The 13,635-nt window shown below is 37.0% G+C and overlaps 1 protein-coding gene across 2 annotated transcripts in view; it reads left to right on the top strand.

Annotated features, from left to right (window-relative positions):
* The window catches only part of BAZ2B (bromodomain adjacent to zinc finger domain 2B), a 168,841-nt gene that overhangs the window by 36,470 nt on the left and 118,736 nt on the right, over positions 1-13,635 (top strand). For both annotated transcript variants that reach the window (XM_050899489.1, XM_050899490.1), the window contains exon 2: positions 5,920-5,962. The gene's annotated coding sequence lies outside the window, so the exon portion shown is untranslated. The remainder of the gene's footprint in view (positions 1-5,919; positions 5,963-13,635) is intronic.

Below are 13,635 nucleotides of genomic sequence, written 5' to 3'. Positions count from 1 at the left end.
TAAATAGACTAGAGGTTGCTTTGCTGCAGCACATCTCAAGAGCAGTGTTACTGAGCTCCTGAGCATGTGACCCGTACAGTCAGACTGATTTTGATAGTGTCAGAGTAGAGGGTTTGTTTAGAAGGAGTTGCAACCAGAAGCAACGGGATGAGAAGGAAAAAAAGGAGTATTTTAAACTGAAGTACTGTCAGTTAAAATTATAAACAGGTAAGGGAATAATTTTGGAAAATGTAGAATCTGGTTCCTGAAAACTTCTGCAAAACTTTGGGGAGCTAACGTGTTTGCAATGGAAGTAGCTCACAGAATCCTGAACCACCTTTGGACTGCCTAACTTACATGTTGCTAACAGTGTAGAGGCAGTAATATGCATCTGCTCACAGGCTGAAGGGAAAAGCAGTAAATACTTAAGAATTAACTGCACTGTGTTGTGTGCTGCAAGAAGATAGTTGCATTGTTTAGCTTAGCTTAACCTTGGCTGAAAACTAGTTAAACAGTCACAGTGGGGACTGTAGTGTGGATATATCGTATTTACAGGAGAGTCTTTTGCCTCTGAGAATCTGTGAAGTGGTGTGGTAGATCTATTTTGTTTTTACCCTTGATTTTGAGTTAGATGTCTTGCTACAATTAAATTTTATACAAAGCAGCCTGAACATTGGGTTTATGATAGCCCAGTTTAAGCTTATAGGGTACAGACTGTGTGGGTTTCATGGTGCCTTCCACTATGTGCATTTCTTACATTGTCTTATTTAATGTTCCTTGTGATATTAAAATCCTCTACCTTTTCTCCACCATTTCCTCACATGTTTGCTTATAATATGCAAATGTCCAATTAGGTCTTGGCATGTTAACTAAAAAATTATCTTACTACTGAGTGCTACTTCCTTTTAGGAAGAAATGCACGACTGTATTTACTTGGAGCGTAAAGAGTAATTTCAAGCAAAGCAGGTTTATTATTTACAATTTTCCAAGATAAAGTGTGAAATAATTGGATTGCACCACTCATAATCATCTTTTGACTCTCTTGGGAGCACCAAATATAAAGTGCAGGAAAGAGGGGAAAATATGAATTCTGCTTCATGTGTAATATTCAAATAATTTTTAAAGTAAAGTCAAGCTAATTCAATGTGTGATGTGTATATATCACAGACAGGTGAAATGTACAGGTGATAGCAAATGTAAAGTTCCCCTGTGTTTACAATAAAATAATGATCAGAGTTACAGAAGTATCTTCTGCAACTGCTGTGAAGGGAGAGAAGGAGCACTATTTTAGTTCACGTGTTACATGGAGGTGAAAGTCCATTATTGAAATGGACAATGTGTGGCTGAGATTTGCCAAGGTAATGAAGGGAGGTAGATTCAGAAGTCCTGCAGAAACTGAATGGGAACTAAATGAATGAATGACACTTGATGACACAATGATGACACAACTTTAAGCCATTCATTGTGCTTTCGTGATGGTGTGTTTAAGGAAATACTGTAACCATTGTGGAATGAAATGTATATTTAAAGCCAAAAAGAAGAGTTTTAAAGTAGTGGAATAATGAATGCATTTTATATAACATTGTTTTAATCTTGTGGTAGAAATACAAAACATACTTAAAAGCCTAAATTACACTATTAAATCCTGGGACTTTGAGTTTTTGACTGGTGCCCATCTTTTTTTTAAAAAAAAAGTTTCATAGAGTTATTTTAAGAATAAAGTGAATAGCTGGGAAGGTTAGCTATGTCTATATAAAAATGCCGTTATCTTTAAGAAAAATTCATGAGGCAAATTCCAATCCATTCCAACTCGTGAGCTTGTAATATGTCTTTGATGCTGGGGAGCACGGGGTGTGGTGGGAGGGATGTCTTCAATGTGTAAGTTTCTTCTCCCTTTCAAAGGGAAAATAATTGCTATGCCTATTTTAGAGGTCTTGGACCATCTATTTACTGACTGGTGAGTGCTACTAATGAATTGAGGTAGCTTTCTATAGCAAGCGAATAAAACTCTGAACAATGAAACCTTTAGTCTTTGGAAAGAGAGTAAACCACCTCAGTAATACGAGACCATGCATTAAATATTCATTTCTTTATTGATGAAGAATGGACAATGGTCTTTGATTAACTTGGTAATTTGTTTATTGTAAATGTGTACAGCATATGGGAGAAGGAACCAGGGCAGTGTATGATGCATTTTGTACATGTTGCATTGTATTTGCATTTGTTTGTTTACTTGAGTAAGAAATGGGAAGTTAGATTTGCTCTTACTTAAATATAATAGACAACTCTATTTTTGATCTTAAAAATTGAATTTATTTGCTCAGGTTTACAGCAGTTGCATCAAGATGCACTTTTTTTTTCCTTGGAGAGTATTAGATACACAGGACATCTGTCAGTCAATTGTGTGTGATACAGAATTGTCCAACTGAAGTTAATTTTGGCTTATCAAAAGATAGTAGGTATGCCTGTGTGTATACATCTAGCCAGATTCACTTTCCCAATCTGTAAAATTCTTGGATTTGGACCTTCACTAAAATCTTGACTATGTGCAGTTCCTCCCTGTTTGGGAGGAAGAATATTTGACCACTGCTTTAGATTAATTCAACACTAGTAATTTTGAACGTACTGCTAAAATTTTCCTGCTGAATACAGACTTTTTATTTAGCCTAATGAAAGTATGTGATACTCATATGTTCATGCTTGGGTGATTTGCATAATACCATATGATATTTTAACGGAGGGCTATGCCCCTGTGTTTCTGTTAAGTATTTCAAGAAAGGGATTAAGAAGTTACCCTATTTGTGTACCCCAGCACCTGCTGGTGGTGTTGCACAGTTGCATGTTTTCTGGTGCCTTCCTCTCCTGCTTTTTCATCCTCGCATCTCCCAGATGTTTCCTGACACCTCTGTTCATCTATCTCAAACTCTGATTTCGTGTTCTGTTGCCCCTTTCCAAGCTTAGATTTGACAGCCCTCCTACCTCACCCCTTCCCTCAGGTGCAATCAACTTCATGCCTCAACTGCCTATGGAAAGGTACTCGCCTTTTAGCTCACGTAAGTACATGGATATTCAAGGTAGGAATGGACATAGAACATGAACTCTAATAACAAAGGCTGAAAGCTTACACAGGCAGCAGATCTTGAGGTCTTCTATGAATTTTGAAGGTGGACTGAAATGTTTATTGCACCATTTCAGATTAAAGACTGACTTTAGTAGGTCTTTAGTCAAAGAAAGCTAAGAAAACATGGATGTGCTTTGTTGAAATATATTTTACGTTACTATCTGAAGTAATTTGTGTGGTATGAAGCTGTGAGATGGATCCAGACAGTACAAAGTGATTTTGCTTATGCACATGGCTAATGTTGAAATTTTTTGCTTTGGGAATAATTCTTAACATATGCAGACCTTGAAGTATTGAAGCCATAGTAAAGCCTGTTTTTAAAACTGTTATCTGTTTTTACTTGCAGTCATGCAGTCTTTTGTATTACAATTTCTTAAGTACCTATTCCAATTTCTTGCGGAAACTTCTTTGTTTACAATTTTTTGCCTTTTAAAGTTGTAGAGGATTTTCCAAGTAGTGACACTTTTCATGTATTAAGGATAGAGAAGAGACGAAAAAAGCCCCTCTCTCTTTCCTCACTCCTTGGTTTACATATTTGCATCCGGTCAGAGCAGATGAAGTGTAGAGGAGAAGTCAGCAGCTGGTAAAGGAGATGTGTTGAAGCAACAGATTGTCAGAGAGCCATCAGGCTGAATCTGCTACTCAAGATTTCCTCCCAGTCTTTTGGAAATGGTGTTACCCTGGGGAAACAAGTAGGCTGTTTTCCAATGTGGTTGGATCCTTAGGGATGTGGGTAACTTTTCTATAGAGAAATTGCTTCTCATTGGACAGTATTCAGGGCTGAGGAAGCTGTGACTGTGCAGTATGCTCTGCCTGCCAGTAAGGTAGTTGGTTATCATTCCTTGCAAATGGCAAGCTGGAACTTTAAGAGCTGTTTTCACTATCCTCAACTCTGTTGAACCTCTAACATTTGTCCTGAGGTTCAGGTTTTGATGGGCTATTCAGTGCCTTCAGGACTGATACCAAACCCAAAACTTAGCAGTGCCACAGGTATAGATGTAGTCAGAAGTAGAACGTGTGTGCAAAATTTTAACAGGCAGCAAGTACTTCAGCTTCAGCTAATACAGGAAAAACCATGTTTCCAACTTAGAAGAAGAAATATGACTTTTTCTGCTTTCTGAAGGACAGTTTCAGGGTTCTAGTCAGCCAGCAGGATGGTTGAGAGAGTAGCAAAATACATACTTTCTTAAGCTTTTCCTCTCTCAAATGCTTTGCTCCCACTGTTTAAATGGTGTAGCTACTGGGTCGTATCTCCTTCCATTGCTTCTCTCTTTCTTGTTTCTGGTCTAGTAGGCTGGGGATTTTTTGGTGTTGTCAAAGCATGGCAGTAGGGTAGAGAAGGGAAACGGTAATGTTTTGATTTCTCCCTGGGAGAAAAAATGTGATTCCTTTCCTGTATAGGTTGTTGATGGTGCCGCTGACTGCTATGAGGAGCGATTTGTTCCAGGCTGTCCTTTGACAAGGGAGAAAAATACCTATTGTTTTCCTGGCAGGCCTGGGAGTGCAGTTTGACAGTAGTGGCAATAACAAACAAAAAGGCAATTGTTGGTGTTAATGCCTACAAGTTTACAGTTGTAATTTAAAATTAAATTTAAATTTAAAAAAAAAAATCGTGGCTGTTGATGTAATTACCTACCTAGATTTAAATTGTTACTTAGCTTACCTAACTCTGTAAAAGCAGTTCTTGCTCATGTAGATAGCTGAAGTTTTGTTTGTGTATATCTATTAGTATGTTTTCTTGACTGTGCTACTGTGAGATTGAGATAGGCCAGCTTTATGCTTCCATCAGTGTGATGCTGTAGAAAAATTTCTCGGGTAAAATCATCCATTTTTCTACACATTTGTTTTTTTTTTGAAAAGTGTTCAGTGTAAAATAAAAGCCCCAAACAAACCAACAACAAAAAAAACCCTGAAATGCCATTTTACCCTAGCATTTTTTGATTTGTAGGCAATTATGCGTATTTTGCTCAGTTAAAATTGTCTGTCAATGTTGCTTTGTATAGCAAGTATATGTTTAATGCTACAGAAGAACTGTACAATTTCACTGACTCTTTACTCATCTTCAGTGAAAAAAAATTATTAGAAAACCCCAACAATATCAGATTTCTACTACTATAGCAAGTAAGATTTTCCTGAAATGGTTGTATTCCAAATGTTGCATCTGTTATGCTGTTTTCTGTTTCCTACACAGTGTATATGAACTATGTGTTTAGAAAAACTTGATCTACCCAGGGGAAAAAAATCTGGGAAGAAAGCAATCCAAACAAGTGTTCAAAAATTATTTTTAGTTTTTAAATTTTCAGTGAAATATGTGTGGATTTTGTACTGACATAGAGATGCTTCTGAATTCTCATAGCATGAGGAGAGTTTGAAATCCTCATTCTAGAGAGCATCAGTAATGGAATGAACAAACATTTAAACAAACGTTTACACAAAAGTGAAAATTCCCATTGATTTCTGGGAGGCCAGAATTGTTTTTGCATTTTAACAGAAAGATTCCTTTGACTTACTGTGTACATCTAAGGGGAACACATTGTACTGTATCATTCACAATTTAGTAAGGGTAAAATGGGTATGTGTATTTAAACAGCTGGTTGCAAACAAAAAAAGTGTGATTACATAACGTTTGGCTTAAACTTTTCTTGTTTTAGTGGCTTCATATCTGGCTGTGGGAAACAGTGTTTTCAGTACACTGGAAATACTTCACAGACATGTTTTTTTGAGAAATTTTACTGTTCTGTGTGAGGTGTCTTTGTCCTTGTAAAAGTTACTTGATGAAAGGATGACTCAGCTGATCATTAATTGTTTTCTGTTTGCAGGTTGCAAAACAGCAATGTCACAGAACTGACCACATTCATCACAGTAAGTAAGCTGTAGCAATAAGCATTCTCCTGATTTTCTGAGAAGCATGAATCATATAGGGAAAAGGAAAATGTTATGTACTTTATGGCTTAGTGCTAAATTCTGCATCCAGGTCCTGATTTCAGCAAGACATTAAGCACAGGCTTAACTAAGACTTTTAGGTTCTTAGTTTACATGTGCAATTACTTTTGTGACTATTGAGTAGATCTTTAACAATTAATGTCCATAATAACACTGTTATAATTTTTTCTAGATTTCTTTGTATGTAGGCTTGAAATATAAATATGATAGAATGTAATTTTAGTGTGTTGCACATTTTCAATATACGTTTAGTAGTTTTGATGTCTGATGTTGTACAGTTTAGGGAATATTTAAAATTAATTGAGAGACTGTGCTGAGAGTTTTGATTCCAAAATCAATTTTAGCACCTTTGAAAAGTATTTTGAGTAGTCAGAGAATGTGTGATATTTTGCTACATGATGAGCATGAATTATCTTGTTTTATTAATAGATAGTTTACTAGACTATTAGGAAATGAAGAATTTTGCATTCTCATCAATTCGCTTGGTTTTTTTTTCAGGATCACTAAAGAAAAAAAAGTATTTGTGTCTTATTCCAGTACTTTGTTTTAGACAAAGTTAACAGTGAAGACTAAAATAGATAGAGATTTAAACTGCAAGCCTGACTGGCTTTGCTTAGCTCACAGATGCAACTTTCAGGCCACTTTTTAACTTTTATTGTACTTATTGTCTGTCAGGTACACAGAGTAAAAGAGGAAAATCTGAAGTAGACTTGAAATGGTTTTTCAAGTTTATTATTTTGATGCTCCTCATATTAACCATCAATTCTTAATACACTTGTAATAATATACCCTGAAAATAGCAAATAACATACTTAAATTTGTAAAGACATATTGTGAGTTTATGTCCAGTAATGAGATATGTTGGTTAACAAGAGCCTTGTTTAGATCCCAGACAAGATATTGTGTGATACAGTGGAGTCTTATGTTTCAGTAGTGACCTTCATGCCCTCATCCCAGAGGTAACTTTACAATCAGTAAAGATAAAATTTGCACTGACAATAGGGGAAAAAAAGGCTAAATCAATCATTTTTGCATGCTCATTAATTTTTAAGATTAAATTTAAAAGGCTGAGGTTTTAGAAGTACTTCATCAAGTGTACAGTTGCACACTTTCTGTACAATGTGGAAAGAGAAGCTATTAAAACCACTACGTGTGACTTAATACAGTATTTACAGGAATGGTAAGAGCACCATCATCTGCTGAATTCAAAGAACGAATAGGTTCATATGGAGAGAGCAGAGTTATTAAATGGGAGGGATCAAGTGAATTAAAGGTCAAAAGAACAGTTTTCTAGTGAACACACTGCTTAGCAGGCAGTGATATGAGAGCAGGTAAGGGCGGGAGGTAAGATAGCCTACTATTTTGAAGTGAGGAGCAGCAACCTGAACCAAATTTAAAAAAAAAAGGGGGGGGGGGGGGGCAGAACTAGGGAAGTGATTAAGTAATTTGCAATGATAGTCAAAAATAGGAAGACCGTATCTAGGATTTTGAGTTTACTGCAGGCATCAGACATTGTGAAACTTTCTGTAATACAGTAGTATACTGGCAGCTTCTGTAAGGTGAGCCAGTTTTAATGAAAAAGCTTTCTGTTTATAAAAGCTGAACCCTGTTGTTTCTTTGTTAATGAGGTAAAGTTTTTTTTTCTGGGACTTACTGAAACTGAAAGACTGCTACCTTCCCAGGCTCCCTGTGTCTGAAGAAAGATGTTGAAACTTCCTAGAAGAAGTTTCCAGTTTTGCAGGGGATAGGGGGGTGTAGTATCTAATTAGTTTTAAACATTACCTGTATCTTGGGCTTTAAAAAGCTAAACCTGCTAACCTTCTGACTTGTGAAATCTTGTTTAAAAAAAATAAAATTAGTCCTTTTCCTTGGGAAGGAGGTGCAATCCCATTGAGAATACCGGTACATAGAAATATGAAAACACCCATTGCTTGAGTTGAAAATTTCTCTCTGACTTTTTTGAACATTCAGGTGTTATGAAGGCTCCTTCCCCCTTAATGTTTTGGGACTTATTACCCACAAAGAAGTCTAGATCCTACTTTGAGGGGCAGTCTTCCCTAGACCTACAACCACGGAATGAGAGCTGCTAGCTGGCTGCAGCTGACCTCTGTTACTCTGTGGAACAATTAGGATGAACACTGAACAAAAAAAGTGCCTTAGTCAGTAGAATGAGAAGAATGCTCCGTAAATGGTCAAGTTGACATGCATAAATTTTCTCCCTTTAAATATGCAATTGGAGAAGAACAGGAGGAATTTATAGAAAGATTTGTGCTTTTTTGATCAGCTTTCCCGTAGGCCTTAAAAAATGCAAGGGAAACAAGCTTATTTTTTAAGCTGATTGTTTGTACTAACTCAGTGTACTAGTTTATTCTGCTTGTGTGTTTATGGTCAACTATAAATTACTTAATCCTTTTGTGAGGGATGAAAAATGTCAAATCTCTAAAAAAGAAGAAAAAACATATCCTTAGTTATCTCTAACATTTTTGTGGCTACAGTCAATTCTTTAGCCTACAGAACATACTTTCTTTGTTAGGAAGCAATAACAACCCTTCCATCCAAAGGAAGAAATGGCACTTCAGTATGCATTCTGTTGTAACAAATAGGTTGCTCAAGGGAGAGCTTGAAAAGGTTAGGAAAAATGGCAAGTAATAATTCCTTGTACTTTGTGAGTTGTGGGGTTTTTTTTGTGGTCTTCCCCCCCCCCCTTTTTTTCCCCCCTGTTAAAGTCATGCCATTTTAGATACGAGGTTCTTGAGGATACTAATTTCTACTCCCAAAATACAAAAGTCTTTTCATCCCTAATAATGGCACTTTTTATTTGTTCCGAAAGGTGGTGGTGGTGGTGAATTCTAACAGTACCACTTTATCTGTGGAAACAGAAATTATGTAGAATGTTGACACAATACTTGAAAGTTATGTAGATAATACTTTCTAAAAATTTTCTATATGGTTGTAGCTAAACAATTTATTAATGGCTATAATTAAACAAGTGATTTAAAAGTAAAAGATCAGCTGGGCGGAAGACTGAACAAAATTTTCAAGAGAGTTAAGGTAAAGTTAAGAAGAGAGGCCTCAGAATTTGATCAAAATTGTGATGACAAGTTACGTTTATGAGGGGTATTGCCATTACAGGAATACTAGAGTTGGTGACTACTGCGGTTAGCAGAAGAATCTTTGTGGGTGAGATCTACACTTAAGTTTTTTTCCATTTTTTTGGAGGGGAGGGTGGAGGAGAAAAAAGAATCTTGAGTAAAGAAGAGGAAGATGTTAAAGGATTCGTAAATCGTGCTTTCTACAGAAAGTAGAAGTAAGGATTTGACAAGTTTTGAAAAATACCCAGTTTCTTTTCGCAGTAATGAAGTATGCATTGGCCTACTTTGAATTGGTGACTAGGAGTGTGAAGGTGAACAACAACAAAAAAAGCATTTGAGGTGTTTTTGCTGTCAGACCCAGGAAAGATTTTGTATATTTGAATTACTGGTTCTAAAATATAGAAGCAAATTGGCAAGAAAAGCACTTCCCTTACATGAAACTTAAGTGTGTGTAAATAGTAGCCTCTTTGCAAATGAAATAAAAACACAGCAGACTAGCAGAAACATACAAGTTAGGCAAACATCTTGCCTTTTTTTTTTTTTTTTTTAAACCATGTGCTTTATCACTTGTCAGCTGCTATGTCTCAGAACAAAAGAAATTGCACAAAAAATGTGATAGTTGAACTGTAAGTGAAATTTGATAAGTTTGGGAACTAGCAACTAACGAGAAACTATTGATAACAAATTGGAACACGCGGTACAGAGAGGTAAGGGGGAAAGAAAGAAGAAAAATTTGGTGAACTCAGGTTAACAAAAATAGTTCTATGCATTTATGGCGATTTGAGTGTATCATTAGCTCCCTCCTCACAACTGTTCCCATTCTTCTCGTCAGAAGTTAGCTTAAGCATCTAGATACATAGCTATATTTGCCTTTTTTGGTGACGTAAATACTCAGAAGGATGCAAAGGATTTATGTGAAGGTGCATTTGGTTATGGAAAAAGAATCTGTGTTTTTATATTCCCCCAAAACAATTCTGGGGCCTACAGTACCAGAAAAACATGGACCTGTGTCGTGGTTTAACCCCAGCCAGCAACTAAGCACCATGCAGCTGCTTCCCCTTCCCCCCTCCCAGTGGGGTGAGGAGGAGGGAAGGGGGGAAAAAAAAAAAAAGTAAAACTGATGAGATAAGAACAGTTTAATAACTAAAGTAAAATATAATACTAACAATAGTAATAATGAAATATAATAATAGTAATGAAAAGGAATAGAACAAAAAAAGGAAGGGGGGGAAAGAACAAAAAAAAACCACCAGTGATGCACAATGCAATTGCTCACCACCCGCTGACCAATGCCCAGTTCCCAAGCCGCGATCCGCGCCTCCTGGCCAACTCCCCCCAGTTTATATACTGGGCATGACGTTCCATGGTATGGAATAGCCCTTTGGCTAGTTGGGGTCAGCTGCCCCGGCCATGCTCCCTCCCAGCTTCTTGCACACCTGCTTGCTGGCAGAGCATGGGAAACTGGAAAGTCCTTGGCTTAAGATAAGCGCTGCTCAGCAACAACTAAACCATCAGCGTGTTATCAACATCATTCTCACACTAAATCCAAAACCCAGCACTGTACCAGCTACTAAGAAGAGAGTTAACTCTGTCCCAGCCGAAACCAGGACAGCCTGTTAGAGCAGGTCCAGAGGAGGCCACAACAATGGTCAGAGGGCTGGAACACCTCTCCTGTGAAGAGAGGCTGAGACAGTTGGCGTGTTTCAGCCTGGAGAAGAGAAGGCTCCAGGGAGACCTGATTGCAGCCTTTCAATATATAAAGGGAGATCATAAGAAAGAAGGAGAGAGACTTTTTACCAGGGCCTGCAGTGCCAGGACAGGGGGCAGTGGTTTTAAACTGAAAGAGGGCACATTTAGATTGGACATAAGGAAGAATTTTTTTTTACTATGGGGGTGGTGAGGCACTGGCACAGGTCGCCCAGAGAAGTTGTGGATGCCCGATCCCTGGAAGTGTTCAAGGCCAGGTTGGATGGGGCTTTGAGCAACCTGGTGTAGTGGAAGGTGTCCCTGCCCGTGGCAGGGGGATCGGACTAGACGATCTTTGAAGGTCCCTTCCAAACCGAACCATTCTGTGATTCTATGAAAACATGCTGTTCATTGCTTGTAGTAATAGTATTTGAAAAGGAGCTGTTTGGTTTTTTGACAGCGTAGGTGGATGTACATTTGGCAAGCTCAGAAAAAATAGAGAAGCTTCCAAAACAGCCCATCCCCCAAAGAATGTGAGAATTTACTTCCTTCATATATGTGTAACACCTGCAGATTTAATTATATCTTTACTTCAGTATAATAACAATTAACATTGACTAAGAAACTAAAAATAATACGATTTTAAGTTTTATGTGCTTACAGTAATTATACAGAGTGTAAATAAAAGGCAGAAGGCAATTATGCCTTTTTTCTACTTATTTTTGCATAGTTATTTTTAGAAAATCATCTCATTAAAAATTGAAATAAAAGTAGTTTATTGCTGTATGTTGCTGATTTGTCTGCAAATACGGTCATTGTGTGTATGTGTATATGCTTGCTTGTATATGTATGTTTAGATTTATTTGTCAAGGAAAACAAATTAACATGCTAGATAAAACAATTATGGAAGTAAAATTACAAAATTACTGAAAGTTTCAAGGAAAGAATTAATAAACTGCGTATTTCTCTGCAGAATACCTAGTTTTATTACAGTTTTCTTTTAAACTAATAGACTACATTTAATGTGTTGTATTTTATAATAGGAAGGTGATTTTAAAAAACAAAACAAAAAACCCCCACTACTGACACAACTTCTGTAAGAGTTCCTCCCAACTGTTTTAATGCTGCTGCTGCAGACCAGATTTAGTAATGGTTATTTGCTGAAAGGGTTAAAGAGCAGATTTTGATTATGTATTGTCAATCCATGATTAGCATCTGTTAGGAGGAATAAGTGGTTTATTAAGCTTTACTGTACAGATGGCAACTGGAGGAGCTCAGATGTAAATTGAATTTTCGGTGGTATCACTGTGTTGTTAAGACCAACTGGTTTTATCTTTGCAATAGCAGCGATCCGTTTGCACAAAAAAGTGTTTTTGTTGTTTACAGTTACTTCAAAAGTTTAAAAGTTCAGAAATCTTTCAAAGCACATATGATTAGATAAGAGTTTTCACTTTGTTTGCTTTGGCTTTCTTATAGAAAGAAGTGTTCTTAGCATTTAAATACAAAGCTTTGTCTGCTTATGGGAAATGAGAAATATTTTTTCTAATTAAATTTCAGAGTCTTAATATACAGTAGCTCTGTAATTTAGATGTTTAGGTTAAGAAGACATTTCTAGTCAACTATTGGAAAGATAATTTTCCATATGTGAGTTGATGCAACCTTATCTTTTGAATCTAAGTCTTCAGGAACTTTTCTGCTGGTAGTTAATCTGAGTATTGTGTTCCTGTTTCAACTAGAAAGCTGCTTTGAGTAGGACTTCACCAGTTCACCACAGGAAAGCTCCAAAAAGTGTGGTCTGGGTAAGGGTTGTGAGTTCAAGGAGGGAGGAGTATTGTATGTGGGCTATTTTATTTGCTGTTACCAGAATTCATAATATTGCTGTGAATCATTTGATATTTGATTATATTATTAAAGTCTTAAAAATCCTTAGGCAAAACTAAATTAGCTTTATTTAATTTCTTTTCTGATTTTAAGTTAAGTAGCAAATCCTGTGGTAATAAAGAAAACTTGAAATGGTAGAATCAAGAGAGTCAAAACTGAGAAGGCAACTGGGATCCTTAATTAAATAAACAATAAGAGTTCTTTTATTTTTAACTTGACAACTGGAAGAGCTTAGATGTGTGTTTTGTGAGAAACTGATGTGAAAACAGAACAGCTTGGTAACTGGGAGTGGCATACTGATCAGCATCTCTTTTCAACCATGTGTGAAAGGCACAAGGCCTTGGCTTATTCTTAATTTGTGGTTGTAGCTCTGTTCTTCCGTTGCTTGTAGTATTGGTAGTCCATAAACCATTTATTAATTTATCCTAACAGTGGATGAATAAGAATGAAAGACTTTTTTTCAGAAATTTTTGCCTAGCAGGACAGGTTGGGGGCAGTAGCAGAAAGGCCCTTGGGGTTTTGGTAGACAGCAAGCTGACCATGAGTCAGCCATGCACTCTTGCAGCAAAATAGGCCGACTGCATCGTGGGGTGTATTAGCAAGAGTGTAGGCAGCAGTCTGAGGGAAGTGATTCCCACTGCCCCATGTGGCCCTTGTGAGACCACGTCTAGAGTGCTGTATCCCAATTTTGGGGTCCCCAGTACAAGAAAGATAGTGACATACTTTAGTGAGTCCAGTGGTTGGCTATCAAGATGAATAGGGAACAAGAGCGCATGACATAATACAGATGTGTGAGAGAATTGGAATTGTTCAGCCTTGAGGAGGCTCAGGGAAGCTAATGGTTATCTTGAGCTGCCTAAAAGGTGTTAGAGAGAAGAAAAGTCAGATTCTTCTTGGAAGCGTACAACAAAAAGAGAAGACGCAAAAGACACA

Source organism: Gymnogyps californianus, chromosome 7 (genome assembly GCF_018139145.2).
Source record: "Gymnogyps californianus isolate 813 chromosome 7, ASM1813914v2, whole genome shotgun sequence".
In the NCBI taxonomy this organism is placed as follows: domain Eukaryota; kingdom Metazoa; phylum Chordata; class Aves; order Accipitriformes; family Cathartidae; genus Gymnogyps; species Gymnogyps californianus.
Note: the sequence above shows the minus strand (reverse complement) of the source record. Positions and strands in the feature narration are given on the sequence as shown.